Below are 26,708 nucleotides of genomic sequence, written 5' to 3' on the forward strand. Positions count from 1 at the left end.
GTAAGAGCAGCACTGTCCAACAGAAAGTAAATGTGAGCGAATCAGAGGGAGGAGGTCTGCTTCGGGCAGTGGCCACCGAGGCTGCAGCCAGTGAGCCCGTGCAGAGAAGACCTGCCTGCCAGCCCCGGCTCTCCCACCTCCCACTCTCTCCATCTCTCTGAAGCGATCAGAGAGTTACTTGGAAGCCTGTATTTGTCAGACTGTGATCCAGAAGAACCAGAAGGTGAGCCTGACATTTGGTTTTTGGCTCCAGGAGCCTAGAAAAGCCACAGTCCAGAGCCTGGGCACAGTATTCAGCAGGCTTGTGGGACAAAAAGAGCAAAACCTAACTGACACGTGGTCTCAGCAGAACCCCAAGAGCCACTGTGTTGAGAACAGACTTGGTGGGGACGGGGGGAAACAGGGGCACAGAGAAAAGCTGGGTGACAATCGTGGTGGCCCGGGGGTGGGGGAATGACTGGGGCCTGAGTCAGGTGATGGAGACCATGACAGGTGGTCACAGTCCTGTTGAGAGAAGAAGATTCTAGAAGTGTCTTTTGAGTGGGGGGCAGCAAACGGAAGGGGGTGCATAATGTTTCTAAATATTTCCAGTTAGCTGCCAGGATTTGAGAATCCAGAAATGCCAAGAAAATAAAAACCTAAAGATCTAAATGTTCTGCCTTTCCAAAAACATCAGATTTAGAGCCCTACAGCCTCATCCCCATGAGGCTATAACCCACTATAACCTCATCCCCATGGGGCCACTTCATGGTCACCATATCCCCAGCTCCTCTCGGGATCTCCACCTGCAGCCCCCACTGGGAAGTCTGGAACAGACTGGCCCCCAAGACAGTCTCTGGTGGTATAACCTAGGACTTGGTTAGAATCCTTGAAGTTTTCTCTAGAACCTGGTTTAACTAAAGAAAGACAAAGCTTCGGGTTTATAGGCACATCAAAATGAATATTCTGTTCACATCAACACGGTCCTGTTATCTATGTGAAGCAACATCAAACAAACATGTAAATACACTAAAAAATGTTTCTGGCTGAAAAATAAGTGCTATAATTTTAGGCTGAAAAAAAAATCCCTGAACTCCCAGAGAAGAGTCTTATATATATGCCAATGAAATCCAATTAAAGCAAATGGATTAAAAATATATTTGATAATAAAATGTTTACCTTAAAGTATCTCTTCAGATAAGTAATATTTGTTGACTCCCTGTATATGGGAAACCCTACAGAGAACTATAAAAGGCAATGTATGTATCACCATGGATGTCTAAGGCTGACTTCTTTTCTCTGACTCTCGAAGGGATTTCTTCCAAAACAGAATTATGAATTATAAGAACGTAACTAATAGAACACTATAGAACTTAATAAAAATGTCAACCTGCCACCTTTTGAAATATAACTGAAGAGGAGTCATACGACACAACCCCATTTGTGAAGAAACTGACCTCACTACAAATGTTTCCGACTCCTTGAAGCTATACTCAATGTGACACTTTTGGGGGAAGTGACAAGATGTAACTGAAATGGACCTATTAAAAACAAAAAAATGTTCTAAAGTTAAATGTTATTTAAGAAAGCAGGAACACAGAGCCACGTTCCTCATATACTGTTGTCTTTCTTCTTCACTGCTTACAAACACGTTCACAATCCTTCTCAATCACGAAACACCCAAGATCTCAAAAACTCAGACAATAGGCATTTCCCAGCCCCAAGAAATTCAGTCGAGCAGGGAAGACACACAAGAAAATGAGAGCTCAGCTAGGGAACCATCAGAGTACAGAAGAGGGTGCCCAGTCCTTCATCAAATCGCTCCAAAAAAGGAGTTTTTCCCTGATTATTCCAGTTCACCACTTATTTACTCTTCAACTCTTTCCTAAGTGCCCCAACCATTTGCCTGAAATGCCCTTCGCTGGTTCCTTGTAACTTCCTCACCTCTCACTACAAAGACTCCTCTCCCTGCCCGCTCTAGATGAGTAAAGGCTGATCACGCTTCCTTTTTTCTGAAATTCTCTTTTGTTATATTCAGTTCAACTTCAGTTTAACAAATACTAATTTATATCTGGCAGCCTCTTTGAGAAGGTGGGGACTATCTAGTAATCTCTCTGTATCTTGTACCTCGAACTGCCCGTGAAGGTTTGTTAACAAAGGAAATAAGTATCCAGTGTTAGACATGTTGCCTGAAGGTCTAGGATCAGTTGGCAAAATTAAACTGCAGGATGTACAATGTTGTCATCATCTAAGATTTGAAAACATGAGCTCTTAATCTTCCATTTTGAAGACTTCAAGTTATAATTACCATCTTATGTTTTAGAACCACTATGATAATTCATGTTCTGTTTATTTATAAAGTCTTCTTCTAATTAGAAATGTGGAATAACTGAGGGTGTGCTCTGATGGTCTATGAGAACTTAGCTTGGGAGCTGAAATTCCCTGGACCCAAGTCCACAGTGAATCACAGTTTCAAGTATCCACGGAAGGTCTCTCCCAGGGTGAGAAAGGGGACTCTGTCGTAAATGAACTTTACAGTCAACAGAAACATAAACAGCATAGTGATTAAGAACAGAATTCTTAGGGAACGAGGCCCAAGTCTGCCACGGATTAGCAGCAGCACCTGACTTCTTCATGCTCTGGTTCATCATCAGTAAAATGGGAATGATAATAAAACCAACTATGAGTTGCTGTGAGAAGCCAAATAAATGAGACAATGCATGATACATAATAAATGCTTGATACATTTTAACTTACATGAGTTACTAGGTGAATTAATCAAGCATAACACCTAAATTTAAAAAAAAAAAGAAAAAGAAGAAAACCAAAAACCACCAGAAGAGCCAGGCGATGCTACTGTTAATATGAGCTGGTGATGGACACATCAGGTTCTCCATGTTATTAATGTATCTGTAGTGCTACCACGGGTTTGGTGGAGACAGTTCTGGAAACAGAAATTTGTGGGATTTCTAAAGATAAAGATCTCATTCCCCGGTAGAGATATTAACATATTACACGTGCTACAAAAATACAACCCCCCTATTTTCCTATGCTAATTGTACAGTATTAAGAAAACGGATATCAGCATTATGCACACTTATAGTATTACTAACTATAAAATTAACTGTTCAAACTTACTTTTCTAGATGAACTTTGTTTCTTAGGGGATACGTGACCTTCACAACCCATTCACTGATAGTCAAGAATCAGTTACACATAATCCAAGTAGGTACATATTTGCCCATTTTTTCCTTGTCTACCTACTGACTCCTACCTAAAAATCTTGCCTATGTAACTGTTAGCCTTTTAGGATTTCTCTTCAGCTGTATCCTTTACATTTACACAGAAATTTAATTTCTTACTTGGGTTTATCATGCTGGGTGATATTTTTACATTGGGTTTATTTTTCCCTTTTCTTGTCATTTTTTTTAATTGCATCTTATTATTTTAGACCACTATGAAATTAAGCCCAACTCTTAAATGAATATAAACAGGATTCTATACTCTTATGTATTGGTAATGTATTGTTTAAATAATATAGGCTTACTATTTCAGAAAAGTAGAAAACACAGATAAGCAAGGTGGAACATCAAAACAAAACAAAGCAAAACAAAATGCCACACATAATCCTGAATCCCAGAGGAACCACTTCCTCGTGCTCGTCTGAATTCACAGGCATCCTGAACTGGAAAGGACTGAACTGATAACAGTAATAGAGACTGTGGAAGAATGTGATCAAAAATAGAGAAGAAATTTACATTTCTCAATTAATGAAAATGAAGAGATTCTTGTAGTTCTAGTTATAGAAAGACCTGTCTCAATATAAAACATTTTCCAATCAATAAGAGATTGTGGAAGAACGTGGTCAAAAACAGAGAAAAAAATTTACATCTCTCAATTAATGAAAATGAAGACATTTTTGTAGTTCTAGTTACAGGAAGACCTATCTTGGTATAAAACATCTTCTAATGTTTAGAAATTAATTCCTTCTGAGTGGAATAAAGTGCAGAAAGAGAAAAATCTGAAAGGCAACCCCCCGCCTCCAAAAGCCTCCCTTAACTATGCACTGCAGAACAAATGTAGTTTTATTACATTAAATTCAAGTTTATGAGAATTTTGCTTATGGTTACTAAAGGCTGCTTATGATAACACTGCAAACAGTGCAAACAAATGGGAAACTCTAAAAAAAACAATTCTCCTTTGGAGATGAAAATTTTATCATAAGCACACGCCTTCAATTACATGGTGTAACCTATTTTATAATATGCCTACTTCTCTAGAGGTCAAGCGTCCAAAAAAAAAAGAAAGAAAGAAAAATCCTGATTTTCTAGATTTTCCAGACAGTTCTCTGAACCTGAAAACAAAAGCTACTAAATGATGACTACCTGCCCAAAAGATCATTTGCATTTCCTGATAAGAGAAAGGGAGCCAGTCTTGAGCTATTACTCAGATAACTGTGGGTAGGCAGATCTACAAAAGCCATTAGAATATTAGTTTTTATCTGTTCTAAGTCGCAGTTATTAACACAAAGGCAGTCCCACAAGCTTTGCTTGCCCACATAAGAATTACACCAATTATTATTCATAATGACATCCTTGAGTCAGCAGGTGAAGTATGTTTGGATGGAGTACTCCAGTATTAATTAATACAATGCATAATACAATTTGGAAATATCCATGATGCATTCAAATGGCATTTCTGACACAAAAGTAAAATTTCATGGAAAATCCATTTATGGACGCCCCCCCATACCTAAGATTCAGGTCAAGGGTAATTCTGTTGTGTATAACTGTTTTAATTAGCTCATTTGATAGCTACTGAGTGCTTCCAGTACCCTGGGTGGGCACTGTCCTAGGCGCTGGGGACCTGTGAAGAAGTCAAGGACCACGTGGAGTCTTGACTGGCCAGGGACCCAAGGGGTCACACACATGAGGAAATGTGAACTTCTCTGTTCAACTGTGAGAGCAGAACACAATTCCTCCAAAGATCAATAAAGAACTACAATTCTCGGCAATTAATTATACATTTAAGAAGTTAAAATGAATCAACATAAGAGGTGCTTTACCCCAAGGTTCACAGGAAGCTTGCTAGGTTGCCAATATTAGTTCACACCTCAGTGGTCTCCTCGGGGGTACAACTGGGTGCCCTATGCATTCAAACAAATTAATTTTGAAAAAACTATTTATCTAGTTTGAGTGAAACAGTAGTAAGATAAGCAGCAGGGAACTAAATCGACATGATTACTCAAAAAGCAGACTCTTTAGCAAGCTATGATTTCTCAACAGCCTACCTTTTCGGTGAGATTTGGACATACTCGTGTCCTTTGATAGGATGAAACTAACGAGACAACTAGAAAACTAGGATTTCTCCTCAAAGTTTTAATTCTGATTTCCTTCCTCTTCACCCTTTGCCCCTCCAAAAGCATAGACAGTTTCACTGGGGTACAAGGTTATGGGTGTTTTTCTTTTATACCTTCCAATCTTTCTTTAATGCTGTGCGTATTTAAAAATAAAAAAATAACCTGAATAGATTTTTAAAGAATACTTCATCGCTTACAGGGTCACCACCAAGAGAGCACACTCTTCACTTCTACCAAAACAAATGACTTTGGTGTTGAAAAAGGTTAAAGAGAAAGGAAGTGGACATAGTCCCATGAAGCTGCGTGAATGACCCACAAGCTTGACTTCTATGTTTGTTATGGTTTGACAGGCAGGTCACTGGGCTTAACGACCGAGGCTGGAAGGGAACTTCAAATTCCTGAATGATAAACGAAGCACAGACACGAAGGCAGACCAGTTTCCTGACAGGACAAAGTGCTTAAGACTGCTTGGATGTACTTTAAAATCAGAACATGCTAGCACAAAAGTGTCACTTTCTTCAGTGTTTTTATACCAAATATTTTCTCATCAAGTCAGCACAAAATGAAACAAACTTCATGTACAAGAAAACCAGCTTTGGCTTCTCCATCCCTCCTCACCTCTCAAACACCCTGGCACGAAGTACAAAATAGTAATTAATAAACACTAAGCATGAGCTACTCAAACTTCCTCACACTGACAGAGAAAGGAATTTTTAAAATAAAATTATAGCTAAATATTGTGAACTGCATAGTTCAACTGTCCTAGTTTTAATGCTTCTATCAAACTTCATAAACTTCCAGTATGGCATATACTTTATACCTTGGAGTGGTCCTTTATTTTTAAAATGAAAATAAACAGTTTGTTATTACATCACATCAAATGTCAACTTTATATAGATTTCTCGTTTGAGATATCTAACCTTGGCTTTTGTATAAAGAACCAATCACATGTGCAAAAATTTAATTCTCCTCCCAGTTATTCAAATACAATGAACTATCAACTATAGTAGTATTTGTAGAGTGAATCCAAAAAACTGGGTAAGAGGGTCCACATTTTATTTATATTTAAAGTAGGAAGGTACTCCTTAAAAATATGTACTATCATGCATCAACTACTGCATTTAATTCAGGATGAACATTAAGTCAACAGGGACTAAAGTGACAACTAGAGGTGGAAAAGACAAGATTTGTTTTTACTACAGAAAACACAGTAATACTAACTCCAAAAATAAGAAGTCAGAAGAAAATAATGAATGAAGCTCATTCAGACCGCTTTAAACATAAAGATGTGGTAAACACGAGAAAAATTAAAATTAGTTTTCATGCAAGTAATATTACAGATTACAGTAATAAACAAAGCCCTCCTCCAAAGTACACAGGAGTCCGTTTTCATGACATACACACTCAGAACCCATGACAAAGAGGTTAATAAACAGACACATAAACCATATATTATTACTTAAGATGTGACACAAAGCAATTTTCAATTACATCTGATACTCTGCTCTTACAGACTCTTTATTTTGGTTCATACAGTGTGAATCAAGGATATAAAATGTCAGCCTTCAACCTGAACTGTTTTGCTGTTGGAGATTTCTGTCATAATCATAATAGGATTTAGACAAAGATGCTCATTTTAATGATTTGGGTTTACTCACATAGAAAGAAAAAACTTTTAATAAAGGTAGTATGAGGAAATAACTGTTGGATAGGCTGACGAGAAATCTTATATGGAAGATTTACACATATTAAAAGAACCTAATGTTACTAAGTGGTTTAAATGTATATGCTAGGAGATACAAGTTTCCTAATAAACCTATTATTTATGACAGAACAAGACACTGTTCCAATTAGGAATTTTAATCTGCTTTTGTTTTCTCTAAAGTGATATATGGCTGAGATAAAATGAACTGGTTTCTTAATGTTTCAAGGAGTAGTAGTATTATTCTAGAATACTGATTTAAAATAGAACTTTTCTTATGTACCAGTATACAAAACTGGCAGTTGTTCGGTCACTAGGTCGTGTCCGACTCTGCGACCCCATGGACTGAAGCACACCAGCCTTCCCTATCCTTCACTATGGACAGTAAGTAATCAAAATATACACTCAAACAGGAATAACTAAGTAATAAACCATGATCAGGGGATTGCTAGTCATCTGCTTTAAAAAGCGATTATTTAAGGGAGGATGGAGAACAAGCGCTTTGAATCAACAAGTCTTACTTGCCTGGCACAGTCATTACCTCAGTTATGTTGTACTTTTATCCAAAAAGTACTTGACATAAAAACACCAAGCCGGCTATGACTAATCACTACACTGTCATTTATAATGTCTTGGCAATTTGCATATTATATTATTTTAAATTGGACACTGAGGCATCTGTTTGCTATCTGGAGTACTACTTGATTATCATCTGCTGCTGCTGCTGCTAAGTCGCTTCAGTCGTGTCCAACTCTTCGCGACCCCATGGACTGCAGCCCACCAGGCTCCTCCATCCATGGGATTTTCCAGGCAAGAGTACTGGAGTGGGGTGCCACTGCCTTCTCCGTGATTATCATCTATGGTCTCCTAAAGAGGAGAGACGTCTGGAGAAATTAAGGGATGAGATTAAATAGGACAATTACCACACTTGAAAAATTGTACAAGTTTAAAACTCACAAATTGTCCTCACCTGATTCCAGAAAAAGCAGCAAATACATCCACCATATTGGGACCCCAATTCAAATCTAGTCCAAAACCATTCAACAATTAACATTAATTCAATGACAGTATATTTAATAAGCAGAACAAAAATTCAAGCAGGAATAAGTATCAATACTCAATTATAGCCTGGAGAAATCTGACAAGGTTCCAGGGACAAATATTCCTTGTAAAAATTTCTTTAAGTTTGAGTGAGGAGTTGAACTTACTAAAACAGATCACCATTTTTAAAGAGAAAAAAATAAAACACGTATGAACACAAATATATTTCAACATAGGCTTGACGAAAATTTGACTGTGATTTCCTGGGAGATGGAAAACTATACCTTATACAGTTCAGTACATCTATCACCTGGTATGAGATCTTTAAATGTTTCTTGAATTAAGAGAAGCATGGTCTTTGCTTAGCTCTGGCATTTCAGTTCTTGATCCATAGGATAATGTCCAAATTAGAAAATAAAAATCACTTGCAAAATAACAGAAAATGTCTCTGTCTTTTAAACTTCTAAAATATTCAACTAACAACTAACAATTCAACTAACAATTGTATTGGCCGTAGAGCTGAAAACTCAAGATGTTTTCATCTTGAAATGTAAACTTACAAAAAAAAAAAAAAAGAACTAAGAAACTTTTACCTGAAATCTTCTTGGTAGTAAGTTTCCAAGCTTTGACGGCAAGCCACAGTAAAAAAAATTCTACATCTTCACACTTATACACACACATCTATGTATAAGTACAGCAAAAGTGTCATGAGACAATACTTGCCCTCACTCTGGGTGCAGAATTCCATAAAAAATTTTAATGCGTTTTCAACCCACTAAACTGACTTAACAATCATAAATGAGTCATGACCTGAAGCTGGAAAAACTGCTCAGTTCGTCTCAGAAAGGTTTTTTAAAAGGGGGTTGGTGTCTAAGGGAATTGATGTAGGTTTTAACTTTGAACAGAATATTTTGGATAAGTAACAGAATACTAAGTGGGAATTTTTAAAGCCAGTAGGGCAGTAACCTCAAGCGCAGTAGTCTGAATACTCTTAATTTTTAGCAACTAAGTACTGTGGAAAGGACAGAAAAACTACCTTATAAATAAAACTACACTTACTGTCCTGCTTCAATAAGGTATGTCTTTTATTAGTTTAGATTTCCAAGAGGAACAGTGTGCATTATTAACAAGACCAAGAAAGAATGAAGAAATGCAGAATGTCCAAGATAGCTTCTGACCTAAAAAAGAGCTCCTGAGAATTATCTGGGGATTCCAACTTGCCTCAAACAGAATACCACTAATATCCTCCAGATTGTCTGGCCCAAGCCCTTGCCATCTCAAGAAAATGTTTACATTACAGCTGGGTTCAAATGCAAGGTCAGTTAGCTTTAAGATTTGGGAAACCACCAAGAGCTTTTTAGCTACAGTATAAATCACTGCTAACAAAATTATTAAGTTTCCAATTGACAAAAACAGTTGTACTATGATTCAGTGCCACGATGTTTCCTTAAAATATATGGCAAAAAGATAAGCTTTATTTCAAAAATGTTTTACCTGCAAATCAAAAGGCTTTTCAGGTTGAGCCATATTATGTTAAAGAAGGACAACAATTAACTGTGATTTTTATCTCCCTTCTGCCTTCAAAAACACCAGTTTATGTCAAGTAAACAAGATAAGGCATTTATATTGTACAAATGCAGACTTGTTCTTTAGAAATTGTTTCTGTGAATAATACAGAGTAGACACCAGGAGATTATTTTCTATTTCATTATACGCTACACAAAAATCAATATGACTTTATTGGGGATAAGATGGCTAGGAATGCATTTTATCATTTATATCTCGGAACAAAACGGACAGCATGAAAACCTCAACATTGTAAACAGAGATTGGGATCATGCGATTCCCACAGCATGCATCTGGTGGGGGGCAAACCCAACAAATGACCCAAGTATTACATAGATACATGTGTGTGTGTGTGTGTGTGTGTATGAATATAAGCATATACATGATTTAAATATGTGTATATATTTAGGATAACGTTAATAAATGAACCAACCATCATCAAGTACAAGCAAGGACTAGCAATGCTTACAACGCCTTTCTCTGCACATGTAGGGGAAACGTCACGCAGCACTGCTCTAACTCCAAACCTCGCTGGGTTCTATGTGTGCATCCTCTCTAAATCTTAAGTACAGGCAAGCCTGGATGTATCCCCATTTTACAGGTGAAAACCCTGAGGCTGGGGAAGGCCCTATGACTTGCTCACGTGTACAATTAATCCAAGAAACAGCAGGTCGACGTACTCTGTGGGACAGAAGCAGGACCACTGAGTTCCTGGTGGGGCCGCCCCCCGGCCGCCACACTCAATACCGTCCACCTCGCTGGGGCCGGGCGCATAAGAGACAAACCCCATAAGGAGCCCGTCATCATAAAGCAAGACAATCGGCTCCCCAGCTCCGGATGGAAGCACGGCTTACACCTCACAGGACACCCCTGTTATCTCAGCCTCCTTTCACCTCTGAAGCCGAGCCTCCCCGGATGTCCATCCATCGTCACCTGGCTGCTCGCTCCCGTGCGGCTCTCCGGCCCCATCTGCCCCGATTCTGCTCCGGACTCACACCCGGTCACAAGTAGAGTCCCCTGTGGGACCAGGGTCTTCTGCCAAGGCTTCCCCGAGCTTTCTGTGGAATCTCAGGGGACACCGCGCCCATGATGGCCATTTCAACTGGTGCCGTCTTCTCTCCCTGGACCGCATGCCAGATGTCCCCGGTGAGCTGGGTCCCTTCTCCTCATCTTGCTTCCCCACCATCCTCCCCCTCTGCCACGCTCCCCGCAGAGCAACATCACCAGGCAGCATCATGACCGCTTTCTAGAGTGCTCATCTCCAGCCCAAGGAGTTAGGCCTCCTCATTTTGGGGAGATTCTCATCCCCGCTTTATTATCTCCACCTCTATTCAAGTGACCCAAGCAACACCCATGTAATGGTTTCAACGGCTGAACGACAAGAGCGGCACCCCGTGCGCCCCATCCTGGTGGGCTGTTACCTGACTGTGTGGAGCCTCGTCTGTACCCCGACTGTAACCCGAGGATGATGGCGGAGTCTGACCCGCTAGTGATTCACTAGTAACCCCCACCAACACTCTCCATCCCTGCTTCCCAGGCCAGCCTCCTCAGACCACACCTGAGGCTCTTGACTCCCCCGCTCCCGCTGCCATCATCACACTCACCTGACCAAACCCCGTCCCTGCTTACTTCCCAGGTCCTCACTCACCCCCAGCCTCTAACCAGCCGGCTCCATCTGGACTATCTCTGGACATGGACCCGTTTGTGGCAAATGGGCCCCAGCACTGCCTGGCCTTGCTACACTCCTCCAGCTCTCCCTCTCTCCCATCCGCCTTGGAGAGCGCACCGTGCCTTCACCTGCGTCTTCACACTGCCCTATCTCCCTTCTCCCTCCCTGGTTCTCACTGCCTCTCACTCTGCTGTGTCGCCAGGGGAGCAACCAGCACCTCCTCTTCCCCAGCCAGCTGGTTTGCTCCAAGACTCTGCTCCTCCACTTACGCTCCCTTGCCACCACCAACTGACTTCTCTCCAGCAGATCTTTCCTAGGAGCAAACACTATGCCATCTCCAATCGGAAACACAAAATAAAACTAACATTAGGACCTTCCTTGGGCCTGCCCCCTCCCATGTGTCTGCTGTCCTGTCTACACCCTTTGAAACCCCACTGCTGGCCTTCTCTACTACTCACCTCCCATCTGCTCTTCAAGCTCCTCCAATCAGACTTTCATCCCCACCCCTCCCCACAAACCACTCTAGTCAAGGCCAACAATGGCCTCTGTTCTGCCAAATCCAGTGATCCACTTTCAGTTTTCATCTTAGGTAATTTCTCAGAAGTATTTCCTTTCCAAATGCCTTTTTCCTTATTGGCGTCCGAGTCTTCTCCTCACACCCGCACCCAGTCCATGAGCCGGCCACTCCACCACCTCAACTGCTTCTCCCGCTGCCTGCTAACAGCCTCCTAATCTGACCCCACCTGCTAGTCTCCTAACAGCAGCCAGAGTGATCTCACCAAAGCACAAATGAGATGATGCCCCTCCCTTGATCAAAACTGCCTTTAGATTAGAAGAGATCCAGACACCTCCATGGGGCTTCCCCAGTGGCTCAGCGGTAGAGAATTCACCTGCAGTGCAGGAGTTGCAGGAGACTCGGGTTTGATCCTGGGTCAGGAAGACGCTCTGCAGGAAGGCATGGCAACCCACTCCTGTATTCTTGTCTGGAGAATCCCATGGACAGAGGAGCCTGGCGGGCTACAGTCCATGAGGTCACAAAGAGTCAGACAGGACTGAGCAACTGAGCACACACACAAAGCATACGAAGGAACTAGACTTCAAGGCTCCTATTCTCAATATTTCTGTATAATAATATATGTCAATGTATTTGGAATATATGCAGTTACATTTTGAGTTTTACCAGAAAACTGTCTCATGTAGGGAAAATTGTATTAGAAGACAACAAATGTAAATCATATAACTATGCTACTCAGTGAGCTTCCCAGGTGGCTCAGTGGTGAAGAATCCACCTGTCCCTGCAACTAGACTCCGGAGATGAGGTTTTGATCCCCGCGTCAGGTAGTTCCCTGGGAGGAGGAAATGGCGACTCACTCCAGTATTCTTGCTTGGAAAACCCCATGGACAGGAGTCTGGTGGGCAGTCCACGGGGCTGCAAAGAGTCAGATGCAACTCAGCACGTGGGTAAACCCTTCTAGATGGCGGCTTACCAGCCTCTCCACGCTCAGCTCCTACCACCCGCTCCAGGCCCTGCGCTGCCACAGGCTACCGCATTATTCTAGAAGGCATGAAGCCCGTCTCTTGTGAGGCCACAACAAGCACCCATGCTGCACCCTCTGCTTGAAATGTTATACCTAAATGCACACGCGGTGGGAGGGGGGACATCCACCGGGACTGTCTGCTCTGATGCCACCCTGACGGCTCCATTCAAAATGCCGCCTCTTCGGATTCCCCGTCCTCACCCTCTTTCCTTCCTTGCTTCATTCTTTTCACAGTACTTACTACTATCTGGTGGTGTTGAGTCCCTCAGTCGTGTCTGATGGACTGTAGCCTGCCAGGCTACAGTCGTAAAGCACTGTAATACCTAATGTTATACCTAAATGCACACGCAGTGGGAGGGGGGACATCCACCGGGACTGTCTGCTCTGATGCCACCCTGACGGCTCCATTCAAAATGCCACCTCTTTGGATTCCCCGTCCTCACCCTCTTTCCTTCCTTGCTTCATTCTCTGCTGGTGTTGAGTCCCTCAGTCGTGTCCCATGAACTGTAGCCTGCCAGGCTCCTCTGTCCATGAGATTTCCCAGGCAAGAATACTGGCGCAGGTTGCCATTTTCTTTCTCCATACTACTATCTGAAATTCTGTCAAATATCTCTTTAGTTACTTTAGTATAGTCCATCTCACCAACTAAAATGCCGGCAGAACTAGTGCATGAACCTGGTATGCTTTGTTCGCTGATGCACTTCTCTGTGAGTGGAGCACACAGTGGGGACGCAGTGAGTATCTGCTGAGTCAGTGCACTTGGTCAGCAGTCAGGGGGCTGAGAGCCCAGGCTCCTATCATTCGGAAGCCTAAGAGTTTCCTAGGATACAATATACTGCCTGTATTTCTCAAGAAAATTAGACAAACAAGTATAAACCCAATTCACTTACTTTTTGTCATTCAACTTACTTCAGAACTATGTATTATGTTTTAAGATACAGGATATGTCTCAAATAGTAAAGAAAATAGAAAGCAGGAGTTTTGAAAAACAGAAAACTATACACACTCGTGAGCTGGTTTAAAACTACAAAATACATGACAGTTTGAATGTATAAACACAAGAGTAAAACTGAATTTTTAAAAGATTCCTTTAACTGCAGTTAAACTTAGATTCACAAATTAAATTAGCATACTGTAAAATCTCACCTGATATGAAAGACATGCCTTTCACCAGCTCAGCTGGCTTACAGGTTACTTTAAATAGAAAATTATGTAACAGACATAGTGTTCATTATTAAAACAAACTACCTAAACTGAGATACATGTAGATATATCAACAGATATACTTAGATTTTCAGAATTAATCCAGTTCTCATATTCTTTAATTAATGTCTTCTTTTTATTGCATTTTATAGCTACAGTCCACGTATGAAACTGATGGGCTGAAGCTGAGTGATGGTTCCGTGAAGTTAATTAATTACACTATTCTACTTGAAACTTCCCATAACGAAAACCTTTTTAAAGTTTTTGAGTATTCCACACTTAGTTTCTGTGTGTATGCAACTGAAAAACATGGTCAAGATTGGAATATCTACTTTAATTATCTGAAGAAAAAGACATCATGGAATAATCCATCAACAGAGGAAACTTTAATAGCTGGGTGACCGAGAGCCAGGTTTCTATTCTGTGTGGTGCTTTAACAAGTACCTACTGGGGAGTGTCCAGACCAAACACTTCGGGGTTAAGTGAAAGGACTCCACTGGGACGATTTACGAACTAGTCACTCACTCTGACACAGCAGTACTCAGACACTCAACGAGACCGGGGCTTCAAAAGCTACGCCGCATTCCTAACTCAGGGTGACATAGAACTTTGGAAACCTAAAAAGTCGTCATCCTAAACCCTAACAGGAACTCACGGGTGGACAGTTCGAGCAACTGTGGCCTTTCCTGGCACGGGAGCTCAATGTGCTCTGATCTTCAGTCTTCAAGGAAAGAGCCAAAAAAAAGTTATGTGGTATGGAAAAAATTATCCAATTTAAAAATGTTGGCAACAAAAGAAAAGAACATTTTTTAAACATACGTGTAAGTCCACCTAAACACATCTGTGGGATGAATGAAAATTATGCCCCACTTAAGAAAGTACGCATTATTCCTGGTTTGAACTTACAGATGGTATATTTTTAAAATTCTGACCTGGCTCATGATTCCACATAAAAACATATTTAAATTTGGGTCAGAATCCACCAAATTATTCCTAGCTCTTGGTTAGTAGTTAGGTTAATGTTCCTGAAAAGTCATTTTAACTTAATACTCAGAGTTATTATACTCAGAGACATGCTTAAAATTCACAAAGTATGGCAGTAATTTCAAAATTCCTGATATTTAGGAATTTTTATGCTGCAGTAGTTACTACTACCTATTTGTAGCACGTCATACTATGCAATATATATTTTGTATTAGATACATTCTGCCAAGTAAAGCAGAAAAAATTCAGTGGGTACAAACTAAATGCTCAGCATCAGGAGGAGATGAGGGCCCTGGGGGCTCAATGGAATGATTACCATCACAGAGTGCAATGGGCACAGGCTCTAGTGTCCTAAAGGTACTGTGACTTAGTCACTCAGTCGTGTCCGACTCTCGTGACCCCATGGACTGTAGCCCGCCAGGCTCCTTCGTCCATGGGACTGCCCAGGCAAGAACACTGGAGTGAGTTGCCATTTCCTTCTTCAGGGGATCTTTCTGATTCAAGGATCAAACCCGGTCTCCTGCGTTGGCAGGTGGATTCTTTACCACTGAGCCACCAGGGAAGCCCAGTGTCATAAAGACCTGGCTTCAAATCCTGCCTCTGCCGATTCCCAGTTGATTCCTCTTCTCAAATGAGGACATCCTCGCCTGCTTTGCAGTGGTAATTCTCTTTACTGTTAAGAGAATTAAATGTGACCCAATAAAGCACCTGGCATATGCTAGAGTATTAAATCACACTAGTTTCCTTTTGCCCTAAATTTGCAGTCATCAACCACAAATATTTCTAAAATTTAATTCATCACCCTTTCTATATAACTGGACTGTCATCCCATCTCATTTCCCATAATTTTAATCATTTTTAAATTTCATTTGTTAGCCAATGCAGCAGTTTATCCAATGACACAGAACACTGAAGGCCAGGGAAGCTCCTGGTGGAACCAGAGCTTTTCACTTACCATCTGCAGCTGTTCATTTGTGGCTCCAAGGGGTGGGAAGTAATGGGGGGACCAAGTCCTGAAAGTGGGACACAGTTCAACCCACAGGCTTTTTGTAAGCTACCTTCAACTCCTGAGTAGGACCAGAAGTTCTCAAACCTCAGCATGTAATCAGAACACTTTTAAAAAGCACAGATCCTGGGCTCCCAAGAGATTCTGGTTCAGTAGGTCTGGAAGGAGGCCCTTGAACTTGAACTTCTAAAAAGCTCCAGGTGATGCTGCTACTGCTGGCAGGTGGACCAGGCTTTGTCTAGACCACCTGACATTCCAGACAACAGGCATCTGAGGAAGAGGGGAGGCCACAGCCATGGCTAAGCACTGACACATCTGCTCAGATTCAAGGCAAGTGACGTAAAAATGTAACCTCAAAGCACAGGCCTCAGCTGTGGTTCCCCAACCCCAGCACCAGTAGCACTGTGAACTTGTTAGAAACAAAAATTCTTGGGCCCGTCCCAGAGCCACTCACTCATAAACTCTGGGGTTAGCCCCCAGAAATCTGAGCTTTAATAGGTCTTCTAAGTGATTCTGACCCAAAGTGGAAGAACCCCCGCTCTACTCAGTTCCCCATAACCACTTCCAACAGAATACCTCCAAGTTCATCCTGCTTACACTTCAGGTTTCCATGTCAGCGTTCGCAGAAGAAAGGGTCCTGTGATTTGAACAATGTTTGATATTCGCTTCTGTCTCATTCTGTGCTCCGTGACTCTGGAAGCACAGGGAGGCCTGGATGCTTCATGGCTATTTTCCTTTGGTAGCTCTTGGCAATGCAGAAGTAGAAAAGAAGGTCGACGTGAATTTGGGGATGAAGACAATGGTGGTGTACAGATGACATTTATCAAGTACTACTCTAAAAGACCTTTTCATTTATGAACCCATTTAATTTTCATGGCCACCCCGTGAAATAGCTATTGTGAGAATTTAGAGTATTGAAAGCTACCAACACTTAAAAACCAGGACATTTCTGGTTTCTGTTTTTAAAACTGAAAAATTTGGTGATGCAGGGCTTGCATTCCTGCCTGAGGATAATCAGCAAGGCTGAGCAGTGGCCGCCCGCTGTCTTTAACAGGAAAGGCACCCTGGGGTTCAAAGGTCCTGCCCCCCACCCACAGGCTCCTTCCCCAAGTTCTCAACTCCTGGTCCGGAAAGGCAGGAGTCTGTGGCACCTGCTTTGGGGAAAAAAGGTATATTGCTATGTAGAGGTGATTGGGATGGCGAAGCAAAGAGTGGAATTAAGGCTGGAAACAGGGAAAGGCTTTGACAGGGACTCACCTACACGTGCGGGCACAGGGCAAATTCCAGATGATGCTGGCTCACTGGCATTGCTAAGCCCCAACTATCTGCTGAGCCCTCGCCTTCTAGCAGCTCCTCCTCCAACTTTTGATTACAACAAAGCTCACTTCACCAGCTCCCTCCCTGCAATCTTTTCCAGCTTCAATCCAACCTCTGCTCTGCCTTCAGAGCGCTCTTTCTAAAACACAAATCTCATCATTTTGCCTTCTTGCCCAAAACCCTTCACGGCTCCACACTGTTACAACATCTGCTTTCACACTAAGACACGGAACCGTCTCTGTGATGAGACAGTGTACCGGGGAGATAAATGTATTAAAAGGATGCATGTGGAACAGCTCTAATTGTCCCTTACAACTTCATTCTCACCTTCCTCCCGGGCACCTGCAGTGGTCCAGCTGGAGATGCCACCTCGCAACCTCTGGGGAAGCCGGGTGGAGGGGAGGGCTGAGTGGTGTGAATGGCTGGGTGGTACCGTCAGGGTCACTGCCGAGTTAAAGCAGCCCCGCTGGACTCGGGGACACCCAGAGGGCAGTGACCCAGCTTCCCCTGCCTTGTGGACTGGGGCACTTCTTCTAGGAGATGACCCAGTGACACGGTGGCAAGAACCCAAGTTCTCCAAGGATTTCGGGGAAGACAGCTGTCCTGTGGGCCTAGATGAGCCACGCTGGGAGTGGGGGAGACTGAACTCCTGTCTTATTTAAGCCACTGTTTACTTGGCCTTTTTATGACTGCAGCTTTTAATGAATACAATTTGATATGTGTTTTTTTTCTAATGTAGACTTTCAACCCTTTTAGAAAACAAGTCAATGATAAACTCAAGGTCCTAGGTTCTAAAAAAAATATTCTATGATCCCCAAAGTTAGAAAACACTAATACAACCCACCCGTATACCCAAACTCACATAAATAATTAACCTGCTGAATATTCTGGAAAAGGAAACGGAGTTGGTAGAAGAAAGATACTCACAGGGTTTCCTTCCCAGCTAGGAGTTAGGCTGACTGCTATTTATTTTCTGATTTTAAAACATAAAGCAAAGCAAAATCCAACCACATGGAGCAAGTGTGGGGAGCAGAAAAGCAGAATTCCCTCCCTGCAGAGAGGCAGAGGGAGACCTGGCAGCTGCCTCAAACAGGAGCTCTGGAAGACAGTAGGCAGCTCCAGGAGCTCACTGCATTCCCCCCTGAGGCACAATCAGTTCATAAAAGCCAACACACAGGATAAGACACTACAGAGTTATACTACAAACTGTCCACCTGACTTGGGGAAAACCATTTCATTTTTTCTTTTTACCTGTGGTTCAGCTGAGTCAGTATTTCCCAAACTTCTGGTACTTGTACATTACCTTTTTAATTCTTCTGTAGTATTGGTATGACACGTGAATTACTATCCCTTTATTTCTCTCAAAATTTGGCTAATGTTTGACTTGTGTGTGTGCTCAGCTGTGTCCGACTCTTTGTGACCCCACGGACTGTAACCTACCAGGCTCTTCTATCCACGGGACTCTCCAGGCAAGAATACTGGAGTGAGTGGGTTGTCATTCCCTTCTTCAGCAGATCTTCTGACCCAGGGGTGGAACCTGCATCTCTCACGTCTCCTGCATTGGCAGGAGGATTCTTTACCAGTAGTGCCCGAACTTATGTACCCATTTTATCCTTGTTATAAACAATAACACCTGTGAAATCACCCAATCCTGTGTTAATTATATTCTTGTGAAGTGAAGCGAAGTCGCTCAGTCGTGTCTGACTCTTTGCGACCCTGTGGACTGTAGCCTACCAGGCTCCTCCGTCCATGAGATTCTCCAGGCAATAACACTGGAGTGGGTTGCCATTTCCTTCTCCAGGGAAGAATGGCAATACTACTATTTTTGTAGTATACGTTAAAATACAAAAAATAAACCTAAACATTCATTTGTCACCTGACATCACCTCACTTGCCAGCAGAGATGTACACACACACTCTGAAGCGCTGGATTCAGGCAATCTCAGGAACATGGTAACTGTCCTCTAAATGGGGTCCCAGCAACAGACCTCGGAAGGACCCTGGGCCTCCTGGTGTCCCGAGCACTAAGGCGACAGCACAACAGCCAGAGATGTGGACACGCCTCCCACTGCTTTATCCCCAGAGCTTTCACATGCACTGGTACCCCCGTGTGCCAGAGCCTGGGTTCGGAGCACAAAGACTCCGAACAGCTACTCAAGCTATTCGAGTCTACAGAAGGCTAAGACGGTTGGCCCAAGGAGCACTTTTCTGCCCAGAGACAGTCACCTAAATTCTAGCCCAAGATGCATGGGAGAAAAGCCCAGAGGCGCAGAAAGGCTGGATGGCACATGAGCAGTGTCAGATCTGAAACACGCTGTCAGGCTGGAGGTGCAAACAGCTACAAGAGATCAACAGAAGAATACGATGTCCTCATCGGTGCCACCCTGGTTCCACACGGCAAATCAACAGCAACGCAGCAGAAATCTTTAGGTTTTCCCAAAACAGCCACCTTCCTAAATCCTTCAACATTTTACTGGTTTTTTCAAAGTTTACCTCTGAAAGGAGAAGGGAGCTTCAGAGTGGTAATTTTAATGGGCAAACATCAAGTTCTCCCATTGACCAGGAATCATGTAGCTGTGGTTAAACTTGTCTCTGACAGCTCTGTCAGAAAGGATATCGACTGAACCAGGTCTGCTCTCTTTAAACATGGGCATTATTAGATGTTGTGTGTGTTCTACCTCTGGGTTATGTGCCTGTGATAGAGAGGAATGTTACCACCCAATATGCAAATTAAAGACAAGACACTGAAACAGTAACTTCGGAAGGAAAAGGTGAAGGAGAGTTGAGTGGAAAGAGGAATTAGACAAAAGAAGAAAGGCAATGCAAGTACTTACTTTCCAAAAAAAAAAAATTAATGTAACTGTTACCAGCCTTAGTTGATCAGGTGGAAAATTTTTTCATGCTATGACATGTTTGGAATGTTCTAATATGAAATACTAATTTAGGAATTTTTCTGATTATTCCCAATAGATCTGACAGGTTAACTCTGTTAGACACTAAACACTCAAAATAACTGGGCTCCAGGCACACGGCACAGTGAAGCTAACATATAACCGTAGCCCCTGAATGCACAGATTATGGGAAAGAAGCTGACGAGCCAGTGATACCCGCCATCTGAACAGCTACTCGCAACACTGTTTTCCACTCAAGCCCGATTTCAAAGGAAAGTCGTTCTCAATGGTTGGCTGGTCAAAAACAACATTAAGTAGCAAGCACTAAAAAGTTAATTGAATGTTTGCCAGAAAGAGTATGGCTCGTTTTTTATGCTGGATAATTAATTTCTTTGTTTTTATAAGAATTTTAAAGAGTGACCAACATGCACCCCGTGGGTAATTAACTTCACTCAAACAGACTTCTCACTTTTGTGGCATGGACTATGCATCAGTGTGGCAACACTCCAAGGATGGTTTCGTTTCAAAATTTTGCGTCTTCTAGTATTTTTTCTCCTTTACCTTAAGGCTATACATTTGGTGTAGTATTCAGACTCCACTACAAATAGCTTTAATAATATCACTGACAGTACACGCCTAAGTAAATCCCCATAAAGAAAACAAGTTTTAGAATATGAGGCATTCTTAAGTAAATTATAATCAAATGTAACAATCTTAGTAACTTTAAATGTGCAAGCCAAAAATTCATTTGGGGATGATTGGTCTGGGTCTTAAAAAAAAAAAAAAAAAGTGAACATCTGGAAAGTTTCCATAAGCCTGCTGAAAGAAATTATAAATATTTATATACACTACTACTTTATGAAGCATGACTTTAAGAAATCATTTTAAAGATTAACAGGGCATCCTAAATGTGAATTATTTTGTGATGAATTTGCTGTGATTTAAAAAATTATGATTTCTTCCTAACTGAAGATAAAATTCACATGCTCCCAATCAAAATCTTTTTTTTTGTTAATATTAATTCTGAAGAAAAAAAGAACTTCTGTAAAAACAGAATAAGTTAAAAACAAACAAGACCCTACGACAAGTAGATGTACTTTTCCTATGAAATCTCCCTAAAAATTGGGGTCACTGCTTCTTAAATACATCCTATGCGTGACCATTTCTACAAAAATCTTTTTCTGTTGTAGTAACTCCAAGGACCTGAACCATTTCATAAGCGTCTATTTTCTGAGACGGAATCTCAGCGGACACAGCACACGTTTTCAGGTGCCAGTGCTGTAATATTTGTGCCTGTTTCCTGGTTCCTCTTGAGAGTCACACAAGAGCAGTTGGCTGACCACCTTGCTGTTCAGCCATCCGGGTGGTTGCATATAAAACAGTCATCCATCTTATCTGTAACACCCTAGCTCCCCAAATCAATCAAAACCCCTAGAAATGATGCAGTATTCTAGGTATTTCGTCACTCACATGACTGTGAGACAAAAACCTCTATTAAAAGTGTAATCCATCAACACCTGTATATGAAGCTATTGGACTCTTCATGTTTTCTGGGCTTTTTTTTTTTTTTCCTTTTAAAGCTTAGAAGGCTTACTTTAGCCATTAGAAATAATGGGGGGAACAGGAAGAAGTGGCTAAAAAGAGTGCAGAGATGATTAGCCAAGTTACCCTATCAGTGGATTTTTTACTCTGGCATCCCCCATGGCTCAGGAGTAAAGAATCTGTCTGCCCACGCAGGAGATATGGGTCAGATTCCTGGGTCGGGAAGATCCCCTGAGAAGGAAATGGCAACCCACTCCAGTATTCTTGCCTGGAGAATCCCCATGGACAGAGGAGCCTGGTGGGCTACAGTACATAGGGTCAAAAAGAGTAGGAACAACTTAGTGATGAAACAAGGATAAACTTAACACCATTATGCAAATACTATCTACTCCTCTCCAAAATATTCCAACAGACAATTAATGGGGAGGCAAACAAAGAAGCAGTGATGTAAGTAGATGCTAGTTTTTATGTCAATTGAAGAAAATGAATGGAAAAGGCAACCCTAATTATAGGTACTTTTCTTTTAAGGTTACCAAAACTCCATCTAAAAAGACATGATACAAATGACCTTACCTACAAACAGAAACAGAATCACAGACTTACTAGAATGAGCTTATGGCTGCTGGGGAGTGGGAAGGGATGGAGGGAAAGGATAGTTAGGGAGTTTGGGATGGACATGTACACACTCCTATCTTTAAAATGTATAACCAACAAGGACCTCTTGTGCAGCACGTGGAACTCTGCTCAGTGTTATGTGGCAGCCTGGATGGGAGGGGAGCTTAGGGGAGAATGGATCTACGAATATGTATGGCTCGGTGCCTTAGCTGTCCTCGTGAAACTATCACAACATTGTTAAACAGCTACACTCCTATACAAAATAAAAAGTTTAAAATAGAATAACTAAAATTCCACAATCTGCCGGCAGGGGGACGATCACTGTTAATACAATTAGGGTTTTCATTTTCTTTTACTATTTTCTACACGTATTTAACTGAAATCATACTAAAGAGTTTGCACACTATTTTTACTTAACATTACAGCCCAGAGCATGTTCCTACCATGGATGTCTAGTTCTCCCTCCATTTTTTCTCTCTGTTTCTTAGTGTTCAACATCAGCAGAACTGGGGAGCATCCTGAGGCCACAGACTGCCCCTCCGGTCTGGCTCCCCAGCATTAGCACACTACTGCACATGGAACAGACATTTACCTTTGTTGGCTTAGAAAGGAACCACGCTGTAACCTGGTCCTCTGTGATGAAAAACTGAGCTTGATAGTCGAAGCAAGATCAACACTCATGACTGAACAGTCAAAGGCAGAATCTCTGAATCAAGATGGAAAAATTAAAGAGGGATTCATTTTTGTCCATATCCAATTCTCCTGCCCCCACCAAAGGTATTAAAATCATAGATTAATTTGACATATTTATACTGAGCGACTGAACTGAACTGATACTAATTGTTGCTGTTGTTCAGCCGCTGAGTTGTGTCTGACTCTTTCGGACCCCACGGACTGCAGTACACCAGGCTCCTCTGTCCTCCGCTATCTCCCAGAGTTTGCTCAAACTCCTGTCCATTGAATCGGTGATGCCATCCAACCATCTCATCGTCTGTCCCCTCCTCCTCCTGCCCTCAATCTTTCCCAGCTTCAGGGTCTTTTCCAGAGAGTCGAATCTTTGCATCAGATGGCCAAAGTATTAGAGCTTCAGCACCAGTCCTTCCAGTGAATATTCAGGGTTGATTTCCTTTAGGATTGATTGGTTTGATCTCCTTACTGTCCAAGGGACGCTCATTAGGCTCAATAAACATTAACTGACTGAATAAATGAATAGAAAACAGGTTTCCAAGAAATGAACTCCACTGTAAAACACTGACCAACAGCAAACCGTGTCTCCACGGCCACGAGTTCAGTGTTCACGGCCCATCCAGGGACCAGCACACCGCTCCTGCTAGGGAGACAGGACACCTCTTCTCCCACATCCAACACCAGGCAGCACTGAGATGCAACACACAGGCAACAACGACCTGGTTGTTTTTGTTTTTCTGTCTTGTCATTTTCTACTTTTCTACCATTTTCTACCTCTGTGGCTGTTTTCTTCTTCTTTGCTCTTATGATCAAATACATTCCTTGAGGGCTAAGGCCTCTAAGGACAGTAGGGACACTATTTATAACACTGAACAGTGTATATTGGTTAGGTGAAGAAGAAGTTTGTGAGATATGCAACATTCCCAAGTCAAATATCGAGAGTAATCACAGCTGTGGATTGCATTTCACTGCCTTCATTAGAACAGCTAATCATCAATTGAGAGTTTACAAGACAACATAAAAATGGAAAAGGGAAAGGATGATTTTAGGCCTAGTAAAATTAACTGTGCAATTCCTTTGGTAATACAGGCGAGGAGATTATGGCTGGAGAGAAGATATGTATTTTGAGCTTAGTACCTACTCTGCTGGCAATAGCATTCAGTTACAGATAGAGGAAGACTAACCCTTGCTTTCTTCTGTTTTTCTTCAAGGGTTCCTTTGAGAAGGATGATTAAAGAGATATGGCGTATACAGAAATATTAAAAGAGGTGATATTTTAATTATGAGAATGAATTTATATAAGAAAACTCCTATTAAGGAGTAACACTATCTGATAAAAAGTTGACCTGGGCAAAAGAGAGGTAGGAAGCCGAAGCTGGACGAGGAGGAGGTGGAGATAACCTTGTATACACACATCAGATAGGCTGGATCTGATGCTGGAAGTCAGGGCATCGATGAGAAGGAAATGGCAGCAACTGGAGCAGAAGATGACCAGGAAAGAAGTGGCCACGGGAGTGAGAAAGAAGTGACAAATGCAATCAATGATATGAAGGGAAACAAGCAGCTGAGGCACAAAAGCCAGATGAGATACCAAAGCACAGAGGAAGGTACCTGAGAAGGTGAAAGTTCGGTCTAGTAAAGCCAGGTCCTGGCTCTGCAGGGGTTCTGATGGGTCACCTCACAGGACAGCCTGCAGCAGCCCACACACCACGTGGCTCCTCCCTGCTTCTCAGGTTTATCAGGTCTTAAAGAGCACAGACCCTTCAAGTGACAAATTCAAAGCTATAGATAAAACACTTCTCCCCATGGAAGTGAAGGATTAATCACTCAGTCGTGTCTGACTCTTTGTGACCCTATGGCCTGTAGTCCACCAGGTTCCTCTGTCCATGGGATTCTCCAGGCAAGAACACTGGAGTGGGTTGTCATTTCCTTCTCCAGGGGAATCTTCCTGGCCCAGGGGTCGAGTCTCCTGCATTGCAGGCAGATTCTTTACCATCTGAGCCACCTTCAGTGTTAAGCAACAAAACTTTCTTTCTGTAATTTAGGCCTTGATGGTTTTCTCTGAAAGTAATTAGTAACTTTCTCAATATACATCTCAAGTGCTCCAAGACCGTATTTTAAAGCCTATTCATAAAATAAAATTTAATATATTAAAATAATATAATGAAGTTATATTTCCATTTTAGCTTCTTAGACGTTTCAAAGAAAAGATGGGTAACTGACCAACCAAAGGATCACCCAACAGACACACAGGCTGTTGGGATTCTTCTCAAAAGAACCTAAATTTTATAGCAGAACTGATAATTACAGGTGAAAAGTTTTTTGTTTTAATAATCTGACAATATATTCTATTTTACCATGTTAAGATTTAATACGGAGAAGGCAGTGGCACCCCACTCCAGTACTCTTGCCTGGAAAATCCCATGGACGGAGGAGCCTGGTAGGCTGCAGTCCACGGGGTTGCTAAGTCGGACAGGACTGAGCGACTTCACTTTGACTTTTCACTTTCATGCATTGGAGGAAGAAATGGCAACCCACTCCAGTGTTCTTGCCTGGAGAATCCCATGGACAGAGGAGCCTGGTGGTCTGCCGTCTATGGGGTCGCACAGAGTCAGACACGACTGAAGCGACTTAGCAGCAGCAGCAGCAAGATTTAATATTTTAACATAGTTTTAAAAATTATGAAATATTTTGTGCTGCTTTTAAAAAAACATCACTTTTTATTGTAGCTAAAGAAAAACTAAAGCAATTAAGTTTTCTTCTGCCTTTTTCATCTTATATTTGTAAATTTTTTGCAATCAAAATAGAATAAAGAAAAGAGTCCCATGGATGGAGGAGCCTGGTAGGCTGCAGTCCATGGGGTCGCTGGGAGTCAGACACGGCTGGGTGACTTCACTTTCACTTTTCACTTCTGTGCACTGGAGAAGGAAATGGCAACCCACTCCAGTGTTCTTGCCTGGAGAATCCCAGGGACAGGGGAGCCTGGTGGGCTGCCGCCTATGGGGTCGCACAGAGTCGGACACGACTGAAGCAACTTAGCAGCAGCAGCAGAATAAAGAAAAGAAAATTAACGGTGTTTTCTTATAAAAGTGGTATCTGAAAAATGAGTGAAAAGTCCAAGTTGAAAACTCAGGAGCTGATACACACTGTCTGTACTACAGATGCTTACAGACAGAATACGCTGAATTTGATTATTGATATATTTAGTTCAGCTCAATTAATTAGTTCTTAGCCAAGCAAGCCCTTACAAAATACATTAAGGTCCACAGAAAACCCAAAACTCTTCCAGAGAAAAGGGACAAAATAAGCATTTACAATGTATATCTGAATTTTGTTAATAAATAAAGTTGTATACATGGAAATTGCTTAATAAATATTTAATGACTGAATGATTAAACATCCAGGTTTTGAAATTAAGTTGTTAAAAGATGAAAATCTCTTTGTTAATATGAAAATTGGTTATAAATTAACTATCAGCAAAAGTCATTCACTGTTACAATTTATACGCATACTGTAAGACCACATAACACCATTGTGCTTGAGTTAACAAGCAAAGTAGCTATTCCATTTATATTGGCAATGTTCCACAAACAACAGAGCTAAGTCCAG

General features: G+C 41.8%; 1 protein-coding gene across 3 annotated transcripts in view; it reads right to left on the bottom strand.

Annotated features, from left to right (window-relative positions):
* Positions 1-26,708, bottom strand: part of TAF3 (TATA-box binding protein associated factor 3) — a 122,683-nt gene that overhangs the window by 45,938 nt on the left and 50,037 nt on the right. Inside the window, exon 2 of one of the 3 annotated variants that reach the window (XM_070380904.1) lies at positions 23,005-23,118. The exons of the other annotated variants lie outside the window; for them this stretch is intronic. The gene's annotated coding sequence lies outside the window, so the exon portion shown is untranslated. The remainder of the gene's footprint in view (positions 1-23,004; positions 23,119-26,708) is intronic. 3 annotated transcript variants of the gene reach the window in all.

The sequence above is a fragment of the Bos mutus genome, chromosome 13 (assembly GCF_027580195.1).
Source record: "Bos mutus isolate GX-2022 chromosome 13, NWIPB_WYAK_1.1, whole genome shotgun sequence".
Taxonomy (NCBI): domain Eukaryota; kingdom Metazoa; phylum Chordata; class Mammalia; order Artiodactyla; family Bovidae; genus Bos; species Bos mutus.